This window comes from Lepus europaeus, chromosome 14 (assembly GCF_033115175.1).
Source record: "Lepus europaeus isolate LE1 chromosome 14, mLepTim1.pri, whole genome shotgun sequence".
In the NCBI taxonomy this organism is placed as follows: domain Eukaryota; kingdom Metazoa; phylum Chordata; class Mammalia; order Lagomorpha; family Leporidae; genus Lepus; species Lepus europaeus.
In genome coordinates this window covers 71,952,272-71,968,207 of record NC_084840.1, presented here as the reverse complement: position 1 = coordinate 71,968,207, position 15,936 = coordinate 71,952,272, and positions in this window count along the sequence as shown.

Below are 15,936 nucleotides of genomic sequence, written 5' to 3'. Positions count from 1 at the left end.
ATGTTTCCCACTTCCAACTTTATATGCTATCACAAATATAAAAAATAAACTACACTGTGTTGACTTATGCTCCTCTCACCATTTTATTATCATATATTTCATCTCTAGTATGTAATAAAGTTGACCTTTCAATGTTATTACTTGGACTTTAAATAGCCTGTTGACTTTAGAAATACAAGGAGGAAGAATGATAACAGATTCTTTTATATTTACTAGTGTTCTTCATTCTGTCTTACTGTAAAACTTCCCATCTGTTATCATTTTCTTTTAGCCTAAAGAATATCCTTCAGCATTTCTTGTACTGTATTTTTGTTAGCATTTAATTCTCTCAGCATTTGTTAATCTCAAAATATACGTTTCTAACTTCTGTTTCTGAAAGTTATTATTGATTTGGGAGTTACAGTATTTAGGATTTTTTCTTTTCATTCCTTAAAATTTTCATCACATTTTCTTCTACTCTTCCCTGTCTATGACGAGTAGTCAGACAACTCTGGACTTTGTTATCCAGTCCTCAGTGTCTTTATTCTCTTCCTGACTTCAAGATTTTCTTTCTCTTTGGGTTCAGCAGGGTCTGTCATTGAAATTCTTCTACTGGGGCTGGCCATAACCACCACACTGTCTCATTTCTCACCACTATGTGCCTCAGTATGGTATTACATAGACGTTTATAGAGAGCTTCAACTTTTAGTGCCTCAGTTTGTGCTGTGCTAGCTGACCTGTGAAAATCTCAAGCTGGTTCTTAGGCTTTCAGCCAGATGCAATCTCTGGAGTCTGTCTCCTCATGGAGCTTTATGTGAGCCTGGCTTTATATTTTAAAGGAAGTTCTAGGGTAGGGCTTACTCCACAGTATGGCCCTTACTCTTATTCCAAGTGTTTTTCACGTCCCAGCTAGATGCACCAGGGTGGAGGGAGTGTTAAGGTGGTCTCTCCATCCTGTGTGTTAAAACTCCAAAGTCTCAAATGGTGTTGGTTTTCCAGTGTCCCAATTCTATAAGCTATATGGGTAGCTCCTCCTTCAGCCAAGTCCATGCAACGCCACTCACCCCTCTACAGCCCTCTTTGTCTGTTTTTACCCTCTGCTCTGCATAGTCAAAACTCCTGGCTACTTTACATTCTGATATGTGTCTGCTCAACACTTTCAGAACCTTGTGTACTGTTTGGACTCCAGCCTAAGAAACCATGATCAGGAAATTGTCTGGTATGCTTCTAGAATTCACTTTACAAGTTTTCTGTGGGTTTTTTTTGTTGTTGTTGTTTTGTTTTGTTTTTTTTTTTTTGGTTTGTTTTCAGGAATTGCAAATATACACTGTCAATTGTCCAGTTCTTGAAGACTGTCACCTGGTGTATTTTGTCCAATTTTATGTTTGTTTACAATGGACAAGCTTATTCACTACAAGTTAGTTTGCTGTTACTAGTGGTAGAAGTACCACATCTTATATTATATAGACATGTTAGTGAGGGTTCTCCAGAGAAACAGAATCAGCAGCATATAAGCAGACACACAGACAGACACTGAATATAGGGATTGACCCATGTGATCATGGAGGCTACGAAATCCCATGATCTATCACCTTAAGCTGGAGGCCCAGGAAACATGAATGGTGTAATTCCAGACTGAGCCTGAAGGTCCATGAACCAGCTGCACTGATATTCAAGGGCAAGAGAAGATGGATTTCTCAGCTCAAGAGAAGGGAGTGGATTTGTATTTTTTATGTCTTTTTGCTCTATTTGGGTTTTCAACAGATTGGATGATGCCAACCTGTAATGGGAAGGGTGATCTTCTTTACTCATTCTACTGATCCAAATGCTTATCTCTTTTGGAAACACCCTCCTAGATATGCCCAGAAGTAAAGTTTTACCAGCCATCTGGGCAGCCCTTAGAGTCAAGCTGGCACATAAAATTAACAATGACATTTAATCTTCATAGACTATGTGAGTTCTGGAAACGATAGTCTTCAGTTTTATAGGACTTCTAGAAAGCTTTGTTGGCCAGAGTGTATAAGTAAGTTTCTATTTCAGAATGCTCATTCTATTCCAAGTACTGTATGAAGAATTTGAGTGAAAGTGATAAAAGAAGCTAAAAATAGGCAAGATCCTTAATCATGTGGCTTATTAACATCAGAGATGACAGAAAATAGGTAAAAAACATTCATATTTACAAGTGTGGAAACAGGAAGGAGGAATTTATAGTGGTAAAAGAGCATATAAAAAGTGACTCAGTTTATCTCTACAGTAGTCAGCAACACTTTTGGTAGACGGATATTTGAGATATATATGAGTGGATTATAAGTGGGAATTTAGCTAGTCAATATAGCAGGAGAAGGTTTCCACACAGAGAATCATAAGGCTAATGTCCTGAGGCAAAAGAGAACAAGCCATTTCATATGGCAACTTCTGAGAATTCTCCAGTATCTAAACTGAAAAAAGGTAAGGAGTGTATAGGAAGAAGCAGAAGTAACTAAGATGCAGATGATCCCGGGTCCATCCTATCATGGATACCTCAAGCTCCATGGTTTCTGTTCCTATCTCCTCTGGATTTCTTAAAGTATTGTTTTGAGGATAAAACCTGTTTATTTAATACCACATTGTTAGCACTCAGTAAATTTGAGCTTTCCTGATAATACTTATTTTTAAAATCATGGGTCCCAACAAAGCATCATGACTTTTCCTGATTTTTCAAAGTTGCCTTGTGAGTGAACACCTCAGGAGCAATGGCATGTTCCTAGATATAGGATTACCAGTCTGTAGTACAAGAAACTTGCCATCTACTTCTCCATCAATGATCCTATAGAAAACATTTATCTAAAGCAGAAGTATAAAAATTAGTGCCCGATAGACAGACATGAATAGGAAATGTTTCTGATGAGTCTACTACCCAGATAAGTCTACTTCTGCATTTTATACTTTCCAAGGGCTTCTATAGAACAAAATAATGCTTATTTGTCTGCCTCCATGCCCGACTTTTTTTAAAGACTTATTTATTTTTATTTGTAAATCAGAGTTACACAGAGAGAGAAAGATGTTCCATCCACTGGCTCACTCCCCAGTTAGCCATAACTGCTGGAGCTGCACCGATCCGAAGCCAGGAGCTAGGAGCTTCTTCCATGTTTCCCACGCGGGTGCAGGGGCTCAAGGACTTGGACCATCTTCTACTGCTTTCCCAGGCCATAACAGAGAGCTGGGTTGGAAGTGGAGCAGCCGGGACTCAAACCAGCACCCATATGGGATGCTGGCGCTGCAGGCAGAGGCTTTCCTGCTAAACCACAGCACTGCTCCACCCAACTTTTTTTTTCAAATCTTAATCCTCTAATCCTTACCTTTAAGCTAAAATCCACTACCTATTTTCTGTGAACAATCTTGACCCTAACTAAAACAACCAAGTCTTTTTTTATCAGGACATAAAAAATGACTTTTGTTTTCTGTATACCTATCCCTGCTGCTGGGTTTACAGATTATTTGCTGGGAAAAGATGCACGCTTCAGAAACCTATTTGGGGTTATTGGACTGTCTACCAATGCTTGAACAAAAACAGCCAGATTATGTATATTCCTCCCTAATATATTCTTCCCTAATGAGAACATAAGCTCTAAGATGAAATGCTTTGCATAAGCCCCCTACAATGGGAAGTAAAATAATTGATTTTGGCTGTCACCTGATATTATATATTTCCCTTAATTTCCTTAATTCTAGAGCAAAACAATCATTATTGAAGCACATCCCACTTGGAATACCATTTCCTTCCCACAGTCTCTCAAGTAGTAAAGGATATCATGGGATAGGGGTTGGTTATGTATTTTTGCTTTGGAACTTTAACTAAATACCCCAATATAATAGTGTTACATATCATATAGGATAAACATTCATTAGGCATCTACTTTTCACATTGCTAAGAACCAAAGCAATTGCAAATAAAAGCAGCAGTAGTCTGAGTCCAAGATAGCAGGATTCCAGTTTCAGACTTGCAAGTAGAGTGAGGGTTATTTTAGATTTATATATATATATATATATATATATATATATATATATCTTTGGATTTGCTTTTCTTTCTACAAACAGGGGGAAAGGACAGAGATGTTTGGCAAATCTAACAATACCCAGAAATCCTTTACAGAACTACAGTTCAAACAAGTTGAAGAAATAAAGAAATCTTTTCACTTAACTGCAAATAATAAAGTTGCACCAACCTTAGAAATGATTGAATCCTTTTCATCAGCTCTCTCGTTCTCTTTAATACACATCCTGGACTCTATGCTCAGATTTTCTGTTAGGTTTTAAAGACAGGCAGCATTTCTCTTTGACAGCAAAGATGGATTAACTGGCATTGGCTTCATTTGATCTTTATAGACATCAGTCCTAGAAAAAGCAGAATACACTTGTGATGGTATATTTGATGTGTCAACATGGTTGGACCACAGTGTCCAGATACTTAGTCAAGTATTTCTCTGGATGCTTCTGTGAAAGTGTTTTTTGGATACGATTAATATTCAAATTGGTGGACTTTGAGTAAAGCAGATTGCCCTCAGTAATATGAAAGGGCTTCATTAAATCATTTGAAATCCTTAACAGGAAAGTGACTGACCATCTCTGAGCAAGAGGGAATTCCTCTCCTGCTGATGGCCTGGGACTCCAACTGCAGTGCTTCTCTAGATCACCATCTACCTTGTCTATGCATAGATTTTGAATTTGCCAAGCCTCCACAACTCTGTGAGCCAATTCCTTATAAGAAGTCTCTCTCTATAGATATATGTGCGTACACATATTTTTCATTCTAATTGTCTGGAGAACCAGTATGTCTTATGTTACATTTTTCCAAATTTTTTAGCAAAAGTGTTCAGAATAGTTATCATTAAAGTATAACAGCTCACATGTCCAACCTGAACAACAACTGCAAGGACCAAACACATAGGGAGCACAAACTTGTCAGCTCTAGGTGAGGTAGAGCTTTTATAACAAGGTAGAGGATCAACTAAACAGAATAGATTGATAATGCACAGTCATATGATAAGTAACAAGTAGAAATAGGCAGGTAAAAAATCTAAGTATCCACTGGACTTAGCTGATTCATGATTCAACTTACTGGATATTTTCCCTGTCTTATGAATCTTATCATTTAGCAAAATTTGGTATTTAAAAATGTACATACTTGTAATTTCAAAATAGAGTACACAAATATTCATGTTATGTTACACATGAACAGTTATATGAACACACATATACATGTCAAGAATTAATAAATTTGATAGAATCTGATGGTATAAAATGGAAGTCAATGTTGAATCAAGGAAATGGGAAGAATCTAATTTATAAATTTAAGGAATTTATAGCAAGCATCAGAAAAAAAGTATTTTCTTTTTTTAAGATTTTATTTATTTGAGAGGCAGAGTTACAGACAGTGAGCGAGAGAGAGACAAAGAGAAAGGTCTTCCTTCCGCAACAGCCAGAGCTGCGCCCATCCAAAGCCAGGAGCCAGGTGCCTCTTCCCTGCCTCCCATGCGGGTGCAAGGGCCCGAGCAGTTGGGCCATCTTCACTGCTTTCCCAGGTTGTAGCAGAGAGCTGGATTGAAAGAGAGGCAGCCAGGACTTGAACTGGAGCCCATATGGGATGCCGATGCCACAGGTGGAGGATTAACCTACTGCACCATGGGCACCGGCCAAACTGAGTATGTTCTTAGTTCTGATATATAGTACTATAGTTCTCTATCAGAGTAATTCCAATTATTTGTAGTGTTTTTACTGGCAAATTGAGAGAAATGAAGTCTATTCTTCCCACTTCTTAAGTTGTTGGGGAAATTAAAGAATATATGCTGAGTCATGTTGACAATCATTAAATCTTATAAAAACATAAGGTTCACATATTTTGTAAGAAAAAAATTGAGTTATTTATTTATTTGAAAGGCAGAGTTACAGACAGAGAGGGAGAGACACAAGGAGAGATCTTCCATTCACTGGTTCGCTCCCCACATGGCCACAACATCCAGGGCTGTAGTCAGGAGCTTCTTTCAGGCTTTCCACATGGGTGACAGGGGACCAAGCATTTGGGCCATCATCTGCTGCTTTTTCAGGTGTATATTAGGGAACTTGATCAAAAGTGGAGCATTTGGGACTGATTGGCAACCGTTTGGGATACCAGTATTAAAGGCAGTGGCTTAACCCACAATGCCAAAATGCTGGTCCTTATATTGTTTTATTTTCCTTATATTGTTATAAATTTGATTCCACAGAATCAATTGAATTTTCCTTATATTGTTATAAATTTGATTCCACAGAATCAATTGAATTTTCAGCAGCTGCAACAGATAAATTAACATGTAGATTCCAAGCCTATGATGAAGATTGATGGCACCATATAGCAGTACAGTTTATTTTTTTTTTTAGTCCATGTTTCATGACAGTGAGATATCCTCCTGTAAATAGAACAACTGGATCTGAAAGCCTAAGAATGTGATACAGGCTATACCATGAGATATTTTGAACTGTCACCCATGCAGAATTGTGTATATGGATTGGAATACACCTATAACAATCTATGACACCCAATGTGAAAAACTTTTTGTATTGGAGGAAGTAACATCATTTAAACAGTTTTCAATGCCTCGATTTTCTTTTTTTTTTTTTTTTTTTTTTTTTTGACAGGCAGAGTGGACAGTGAGAGAGAGACAGAGAGGAAGGTCTTCCTTTTGCCGTTGGTTCACCCTCCAATGGCCGCCGCGGTAGCGCGCTGCGGCCGGCGCACCGCGCTGTTCCGATGGCAGGAGCCAGGTGCTTTTCCTGGTCTCCCATGGGGTGCAGGGCCCAAGCACTTGGGCCATCCTCCACTGCACTCCCGGGCCACAGCAGAGAGCTGGCCTGGAAGAGGGGCAACCGGGACAGGATCGGTGCCCCGACCGGGACTAGAACCCGGTGTGCCGGCGCCGCAAGGTGGAGGATTAGCCTGTTGAGCCACGGCGCCAGCCCAATGCCTCGATTTTCTAAAGCCAAACTTGATTGTTGACCTGGGGTGCTATAATATAGTGAAATACATAGGAGGGTACTTCAAAGAGTTTGTGGAACATGGAATTAAAATATGACTTTATTTTTGTATAGAACAAGAATTATAGCAGAAAAAAATTATTTGGTATAGATAAAACAGTTTTTATGAACATGATTCTTAGATGTATCAATTAGCTGCTATGTGACTGCACTGTATTGCCCTTTATAAATTATCTTACATGACAGAATCTTCTCAGTAGATTTTTCTTTTTTATTCTGAATAGTCACACTTAGGTACACTTCATTCACTCTTAAGAATGCACACATTTATTAATCAGAGAAACAATTATTAGGATTTGAGAAACTTAATATATAGAACAGTGAAGGAAAAAGGACAAAATCCATTGAATTCAAGAGATAATACAGAAAATCACACACAGTAAATTATTCCTTTTAATAATAATTCTTTCTCATTTTATGAGTCACTCATGCTTGATGACTCCTGAAGTTTTTCATAGATGATATTCACCATAATACAGTCTCTTCCTACATTTAGAATATACAAACAAATGTAAACTCTTTTTTTTATGATGTGATATACAATGCTCTCTCGCTAGCAGTCACTTTGTTTTGTTTTGTTTGTTTGTTTGTTTGTTTTACAGGCAGAGTGGACAGTGAGAGAGAGAGAGACAGAGAGAAAGGTCTTCCTTTGCCATTGGTTCACCCTCCAATGGCCGCCGCGGCCGGCGCGCTGTGGCCGGCGCACCGTGCTGATCCGAAGCCAGGAGCCAGGTGCTTCTCCTGGTCTCCCATGTGGGTGCAGGGCCCAAGGACTTGGGCCATCCTCCACTGCACTCCCTGGCCACAGCAGAGAGCTGGCCTGGAAGAGGGGCAACCGGGACAAAATCCGGCGCCCCGACCCGGACTAGAACCTGGTGTGCTGGCGCTGGTGGAGGATTAGCCTATTGAGCCGCGGCACTGGCCCACTTTGTTAAACTAAATCATATGAGATCAAGTAATTCACATTTGAGATTTTAAAATATCAATATTGCTTTTTATAAGGGGAAAAGAGAGCTGAAAATGAAAATGTCTGAGGGAGAAAAACTGAGTCATATTAAAAAGATATGTAAGAGAGAAAAAAAAAAAAGGGTGGTTGTTAACATAGCAGTGAAATCTCTGCTTGAGATATCCACATCTCATATCCGAATGCCTGGTTCAAGTCCTGGCTATTGTGTTTCAAACCCATCTTCTTGCTAATATGCTCCCTGGAAGGTAGCAGATGATTCCTCAAGTATTTGGGTCACTGACACCCATGTGGGAGTCCTGGATTGAGTTATAGGATCTTAGCTTCAGTCTGGCGTTGACCTGGCTATCAGAAGATATTTGGGAAGCAAACTAGGAAATGGAAGATTTCTCCTCTGCCTGCTTGTCTGCCTTCCAAATAAGATAAAAATTTGCAAAAATATATTTTAAAGAAGAGAAACAAGACACAACAAAGGTATTTGGAAAACAAACTTTAGGGGTGTGCATTTGGCACAGAAATTAAAAAACCTCTTAGGACTCCCAGCTCCCATATTGAAGGGCATGGGTTTGAGTCTCTCCATGCTTCTATTACAGCTTTCTGCTAATGCATACCCTGTCAGGTAGTAGGGGATGGATCAAATGTTTGGGTTCTTGACACTCTTAAGGGACCCAGATGGATTTCCTACTTTCTGATTTTGGTCTGGCCCAACTTTGGCTGTTGTGGACATTTGGGCATTTGGAGGGTAAACTAATGCATGAAAGATCTCAATCTCTCTCTCTCTCTCTCTCTCTCTCTCTCTCTCTGTGTATGTGTGTGTGCGTATGTGTGTGTGTGTCTTTGCTTGCTCTCCTTTCAGAAAGATGCAGATAAATAAAAAAATTAACAGAAAGTTCATATTGTATATAAAGACATGAAATTCTAAGTCTATATCTGTCTATGTTGTTTATTATGTTTTGTTTTTAACCATTACTATATTACCTTGCATCATGGAAACGATCCATTTCTCTTTGTCTTATGGGATGTATGAATTTCAAAGCATGGGAAAAACAAACACTATTTTCAAATTTTATACGAGCAAGTATGAATATTCTGCAGCTGCATTCCCTTGTCATAATTAATTCCTATTGGAGAACTTCATTACCAGGAGTTGGAAGGCTAATGTAGCAGCCTTCACTTCCTGAGGCCAGATTTAGTCTGGAACATGTACAGCTGTGGAATTCCAGGAAGTATGAAAGCTGTTCAGCGAATGATAAAGCAAGCTTATATAATACCAGAGAGAACAGTTTGGCTGTTCAACATAGGAGTTTCTGGTCTCCAACCTGTGTGATAAGTAAAATGAAAGGAAAAAAAATGTATATCTTTCTCTTTGGGCATTGGCATTTCTTTGGCTCTTCTTTAACGGTCAGGTTTCCATGGTTGCCAGGTGGTAACAGTAGTACTTTATTATCAGTGTTGGCTTTGTGGATTTCTCATATGTTTTCCTTCATTCAGATTTCTAGTTGTAAGTTCCTTTAATTAACCATAGGTGATATTTTATAATATGTTAGTTCATTTTGCTCCAGAGGCAACACCTCAAGACTAAATATTGTTTTAATCTTATCAGAAAGGGGAAGATCCAAGATGGCTGAATAGAGTATAGCCATGCTAACTTCAGTTGTTTTAGGATACAAAATGAACAAAGGAAGAGCCACATTTCCAGAGCTCTGACTGATGTAAATATTTGTCGAAGGAGTTTAAAAAACCAATGAAGATTCCATGGAACAAGAGGAAAGAAGAGAGAGATACCACTGCATCCAGATGTGCAGCACAGTCAGCTACTGGCTGTGAGCCATTATCTTACAACATCAAAGTATGAAGAAATTGCAATATACCTGGCTGCTCACAGTTTTAGCTGAGAGGATTGCACAGTCACCCAAGGACTTTTACTTTACTCTGGGGATTGACTGTGATCTGAACAACTGCCATGCTTGGAGCAGTGAAGCCCCACTGTTTCCCTATCCACCCTATATCTACAGGATGCCATATATGGCAATGAAAAGTCATGTACTGCTCTTCTGTTTTGCTCCTCCTAGCCTCAGCGTCACAGTCAGGGAACATGTTAGTCAAAGGAGAGACCACCTGCATCCTGAAACTGTGGAAGTTTTTTGGGCATTGGCCCCAGAGCTATGCTCATGCACGCTGTGTGAGACAGATTCTTCTTAGCTTCTGGGGGCTAACACAAGAAGTAGTCCATAAAAAATCTGTTGCTACCCTGGGAGATCTGGGTAATGATTCCAATATATCCTGCAATACCAGTTTTGTAACAATTAGCTCTAAATTTCTCAATGTCACTGGAATCTACCTGTGGAAGAACCCACCTACATTCCACCTCTCTGGACTCATACCCTTCAGAGAAAAATGTCATGTGTATCTGTAGGCATCCTATAGGAGTAGAACAGGTTCAGGTCATATCCCCAAGTCCCAGGACTAGGGCTGTTGGTATTACAAGCCACAGCACCAGTTGGACTGTCCCAGCAGGACTTGATGAAGGGTCCATTCATATCACACAGTCCTAGAATGATAACAATTTGTGCCACAAACCCTGGTATCACTCAGGTTTGCCAATAGGATAATGGGATAGCCACATTTGTCTTCTTCAGTAGCAAGAACAAAGCACTGGCTATCATAATCACCAGGGAGACCGATACCAACATTTTTGTGGAACAAAAATACACACCATAGGAAACCTATATTCATCTCAAAGCCACACTTTTATCCATATGAACCACAACAGACTGTACCACTGTGTTGCTTACAGACACAACTGATATTAATTAAGACAGAAGAAACCACCTAGAGCTTACACTCCTGAACTCACTTAGAACCAAAACAAAAACAACAAGTCAAGTGATACCCAGCATTCTAGCTAAACCATCAACTCTTTTCCAATAAAACCTATTTGATAAAAAGAAAGGATGATTAGACCAGATGCACAGATATCAACATAGGGACACAGGAGACATGAAGAAGCAAGGTAGCATGACACCTACAAAGGAACACAATTAACAGCAGAATTAGATCTTGAACTGAAGGAAATCTATGACATGCCAGATATAGAATTCAAAATAATGATTGTAAGGAAACTCAATGAGATACAAGAGAATACAAATAGACAGATTAAAGAAATGAGGTAGTAAATGAGTGACATGAGTGAAAAAAAATTTCTAAGGAGATAGAACTCAATAAGAACCAAATAGGCTGGCACCGTGGCTCACTTGGCTAATCCACCTGCAGCACTGGCATCCCGGGTTCTAGTCCTGGTTGGGGCACCGGATTCTGTCCCGGTTGCTCTTCTTCTAGTCCAGCTCTCTGCTGTGGCCCAGGAGTGAAGTGGAGGATGGCCCAGGTCCTTGGGCCCTGCACCCGCATGGGAGACCAGGAAGAAGCACCTGGTTCCTGGCTTCAGATCAGCACAGCACGGCGGCTGCAGAGCGCTGGCCATAGTGGCCATTTTGGGGTTGAACCAACGGAAGGAAAACCATTCTCTCTATCTCTCTCTCTCTCACTGTCTGACTCTGCCTGTAAAAAAAAAAAAAAAAAGAAAGAAAGAAACAAATAGAATTTTGGTGATGAGATCTTCAAAGTGAAATAAAAAATACAAATGAGAGCTTTAACAGCAGAACAGACCAAGTGGAAGCAAGAATTTTTGAACTTGAGGGCAAGAATTTTGAAATAATTTAATTACACAGAAATAAAGAGAAAATAATTTAAAAGAATGAAGAAAGTCTATGTGAAATATGGGAAAACATTTTTAAAAACCCAAATATTCATATTATAGATATTCCTGAAGGAGAAGAAAAGGAAAAGGGAATTGAAAATCTATTAAATGAAATAGCTGAAAATGCCCCAGGTCTTGAAAGTGACATGGATATACAGATGCAAGAAGCTCAAAGAGCCCCAAGCAGACTCAAGCAAAAAGGTCTTCACCAAGGCATACTGTTGTCAAATTGTCAAAATTTAAAGACAAAGGAGCCTGGCTATGTGACGTAGTGGGTAAAGCCACCAGTTGCATGCCAGCATCCCATATGGGTGCCATTTCGAGTGCTGGCTGCTCCACTTCCAATCCAGCTCTCTGCTATGGCCTGGGAAGCAGTAGAAGATGGCCCAGGTCCTTGGGCCCCTGCACCCACATGGGGAACCTGAAAGAAACTCCTAGTTTCTGGCTTCAGATTGGCACAGTTGCGGCCAACTGGGGAGTGAGCCAGCAGATGAAAGACCTCTCTCTCTGCCTATGCCTCTCTGTAACTCTGCCTTTCAAATAAATAAATAAATCTTTAAAAAAAGTTAAAGACAAAGAATCCTAAAGATAGTAACAGAAAAGTGTTAAGTTACATATAAAGGAAAATCATTAGATTAACTTCAGACTTCTCATTGGAAACCGTGCAGGCCAGAAGAAAGTGGGATGATATATGCAAGGTCTTAAAAGAAAAAAAAAAAAACCTTCCAACAAAGAACATTATATCTGGCAAAGCTATCCTTGAAAATGGAAGGAGTAATAATCTATTTTCCAGATAAGCAAAAACTCAGAGAAATCACCATCAGCATACTAGCCTTAAGAGGAATTCTGAAGTTTATCTTGCATTTGAAGTAAACAAAATTAAACATCATGAAAGCACATAACACTACCAAATCCACTAGCAGAGCAGGCAGAGTCATTATCCAATCAACAAAATTGCAGGTTTAATTCTTACCTATCAATACTAACCTTGAATGTAGATGGATTACATTCTCTGTGGGTGATCCTGTGCCTGGCTGGAAGGCTGCCTGCTTAGCCCATTCAGCAGGTTAAGAGTGTATGACACACCATGCATCCTGGGAAGAACTCTATGACATGATTGCGGCAGGCAGTAAGAGCACCAGGCACATTTCCCCCACCCTGGTTTCCTGTTGAAGGCCTTGTAATTGTCTATCAGGTAAACAGCTCCCCCAGACCCATAAGGACCACCTGGAAGGCTATGAAGGCTACGTGAACTTCAAGCTGATTGGAGAAGCATAGTGGTGCCAATATCAGTTTTATCCTATAGAACTGGTGTTGCCCCTTCTGCCTGTCCTTTAAAAGCTTATGCTTGATTGTGAATAATAGTGCATGTTCACCAAAACTTGTCTCCGGTGCTTCTTGTCATAGAATGCCATCACCCCACCATCCTGAGAGTGTGGGTCTTGCAGGACGAGCCCACAACTCTCTAGCCAAAAGACTTAGGTTGGTTGAATGTATAAAACACCAAGACCACAGAATATGCTGCCTGCAAGAAACTCATTTCATGAAGAAAGATACATACAGACTTAAAGTAAAGGAACAGAAAAATGTGCACTGGACAAATAGAAACCAAAAACGATCAGGAGTATCCATCCCAGTAACAGATAAAATAGATTTTAAAACAAAAACTGTAAAAAGAGATAAAGGATATTATATTTTGATAAAAAGTTCAATTCAACCAGAAGACATAATAATCATGAATATCTATGCACCAAACACAAGACCACCCAGACATATACAGCAAATACTATTAGATCTAAAGGAAGAGATACAATAATAGTGCATATCAGAGTTGAAACATACCATTGAACAAATAGACATGACAGCATTTAAAAGATGTTTCACCCAACAGCTACAGAATGCACATTCTTCCCACCAGCACATCGTATATTCTCTAGGATAGATCACATATTAGGCCACAGATCAAGTCTCAGCAAACTTAAAAAGATTGAAATCATACAAAGTATCTTCTCAGACCATAAAGGAATAAAACTAGAAATCAACAAGAACACTAATATACTCATAAACACTTGAAAATTAAGCTACATGCCACTGAATGATCAATGATCATTGAAGAAATTTTTTAAAAAAGAAATAAAAAAAAACATTATTAGGGCCAGCATTGTGACTTAGCAGATTAAGCCACTGCCTGCAACACTGGCATCCAATATGGGCACTGGTTCCGTTCCCAGCTGCTGCACTTCTGATCCAGCTCCCTGCTAATGTGCCTGAGAAAGCAGTTGAAGATAGGTAAAGCACTTGGGCCCCTGCATCCACATGCGAGAGCCAGATGAAGCTCCTTGCTCCTGGCTATTGCAGTGTTTTGGGAGTGAACCAGAAGATGGAATATCTTTCTGTCTCTTCCTCTTTCTGTAACTCTGCCTTTCAAATAAATAAATCTTTATAAAAAGACTTTCTAGAAATGAATGAAAATGAAAATATAACACATCAAAACCTGTGGGATACAACCAAAGCAATATTAAGAGGAGAGTTTATAGCATTAAGTGCTTATATTCAAAAAAAATGGAGCCAGCATTGTGGCATAGTAGGTTAAGATGGCATCCCATTTGGGCTCTGGTATGAGTTCTGATTGTTCTACTTCTGATCCAGCTCTCTGATAATGTGCCTGGGAAATCAGCAGAAGATGACCGAACTGCTTGGGCCCCTGTGCCCAGGAAAACCTGGAAGAATGTCTTGACCCTTGGCATCACTCTGGCCCAGCTGTAACTGTTGCAATCATTTGGGGAGTGAACCAGCAGATTGAAGGATCTCTTCATCTCTTTCTCTAACTCTGCCTTTCAAATAAATAAAATAAATATTTAAAAATATTAAAATGCCTCAAAGATTCCATGATGAATCTTGAAGACAGAAAAATAGCAACAAACCAACCCTAAATAAGCAGGAGGCAAGAAATATTAAAGATCAAAGCAGAAGTAAATGAAATTGAAACAAAAAAAACCAAAAAAACAAAAGATGAACAAAACAAAATGTTGTTGTTTAAAGACGATAAAAAAGATAAACTTCTAGCCACACTAACAAAGAGAAAAATTCAAATAAATAAAATTAGATGTGAAAAAAGACATTATAACAGACACCACTAAGACAAAAAGGATCCTAAGAAATCACCATGAAGGACTATATGCAATTAAGCTGAGAAATCTCAATGAAATGTATAAAATCCTAACTACAAACTACCTACCAAGAATAAATCAAGACAATATAGACAATCTAAGTAAGACCCATAACAAGCAATGAGATTGAAGCAGTAATTAAAAGTCTTCTATCCAGGAAAAAAGTTCAGGACCAACATTCAAAGAGGAAATGACTCCAATACTTCTCAAAGTATTCCAAACTATTGAGCAGGATGAACTCTGCCAAACTCTTTATGAGGACAGCATCATTCAACACCATAACCAAAGATATGACATGAAAGAAACTAAGGACCTATATCCTTAATGAATGTAGATGCAAAGATTCTCAACAAAATATTAGCAAACTGAGGGCCAGCGCCGTGGCTCACTAGGCTAATCCTCCGCCTTGCGGCGCCGGCACACCGGGTTCTAGTCCCGGTCGGGGCACCGATCCCGTCCCAGTTGCCCCTCTTCCAGGCCAGCTCTTTGCTGTGGCCAGGGAGTACAGTGGAGGATGGTCCAAGTGCTTGGGCTCTGCACCCCATGGGAGACCAGGAGAAGAACCTGGCTCCTGCCATCGGAACAGCGCGGTGCACCGGCCGCAGCGCGCCAACCACGGCGGCCATTGGAGGGTGAACCAATGGCAAAAAGGAAGACCTTTCTCTCTATCTCTCTCTCTCACTGTCCACTTTGTCTGTCAAAAAAAAAATATTAGCAAACTGAATCCCAAACAAAATTGAAAAGATTGTACATCATGATCATGTGGGATTTATCCAAGAAATGCAAGGATGGTCCAACATTTGAATATCAATAAACATCATAAACAAAAATTTTATAGTCATCTCAATACATTCTGAGAAAACTTTTGATAAGATTCAACACCCCTTGATGATAAAAATCTTCCACAAATTAGGTAAAGAAGGTACATACCTCAAAATTATAAAGGATACATATGAAAAACCTATAACCAATATCATACAAATGGTGGAAAGCTGAAAACACTTCCCCTCAGATAC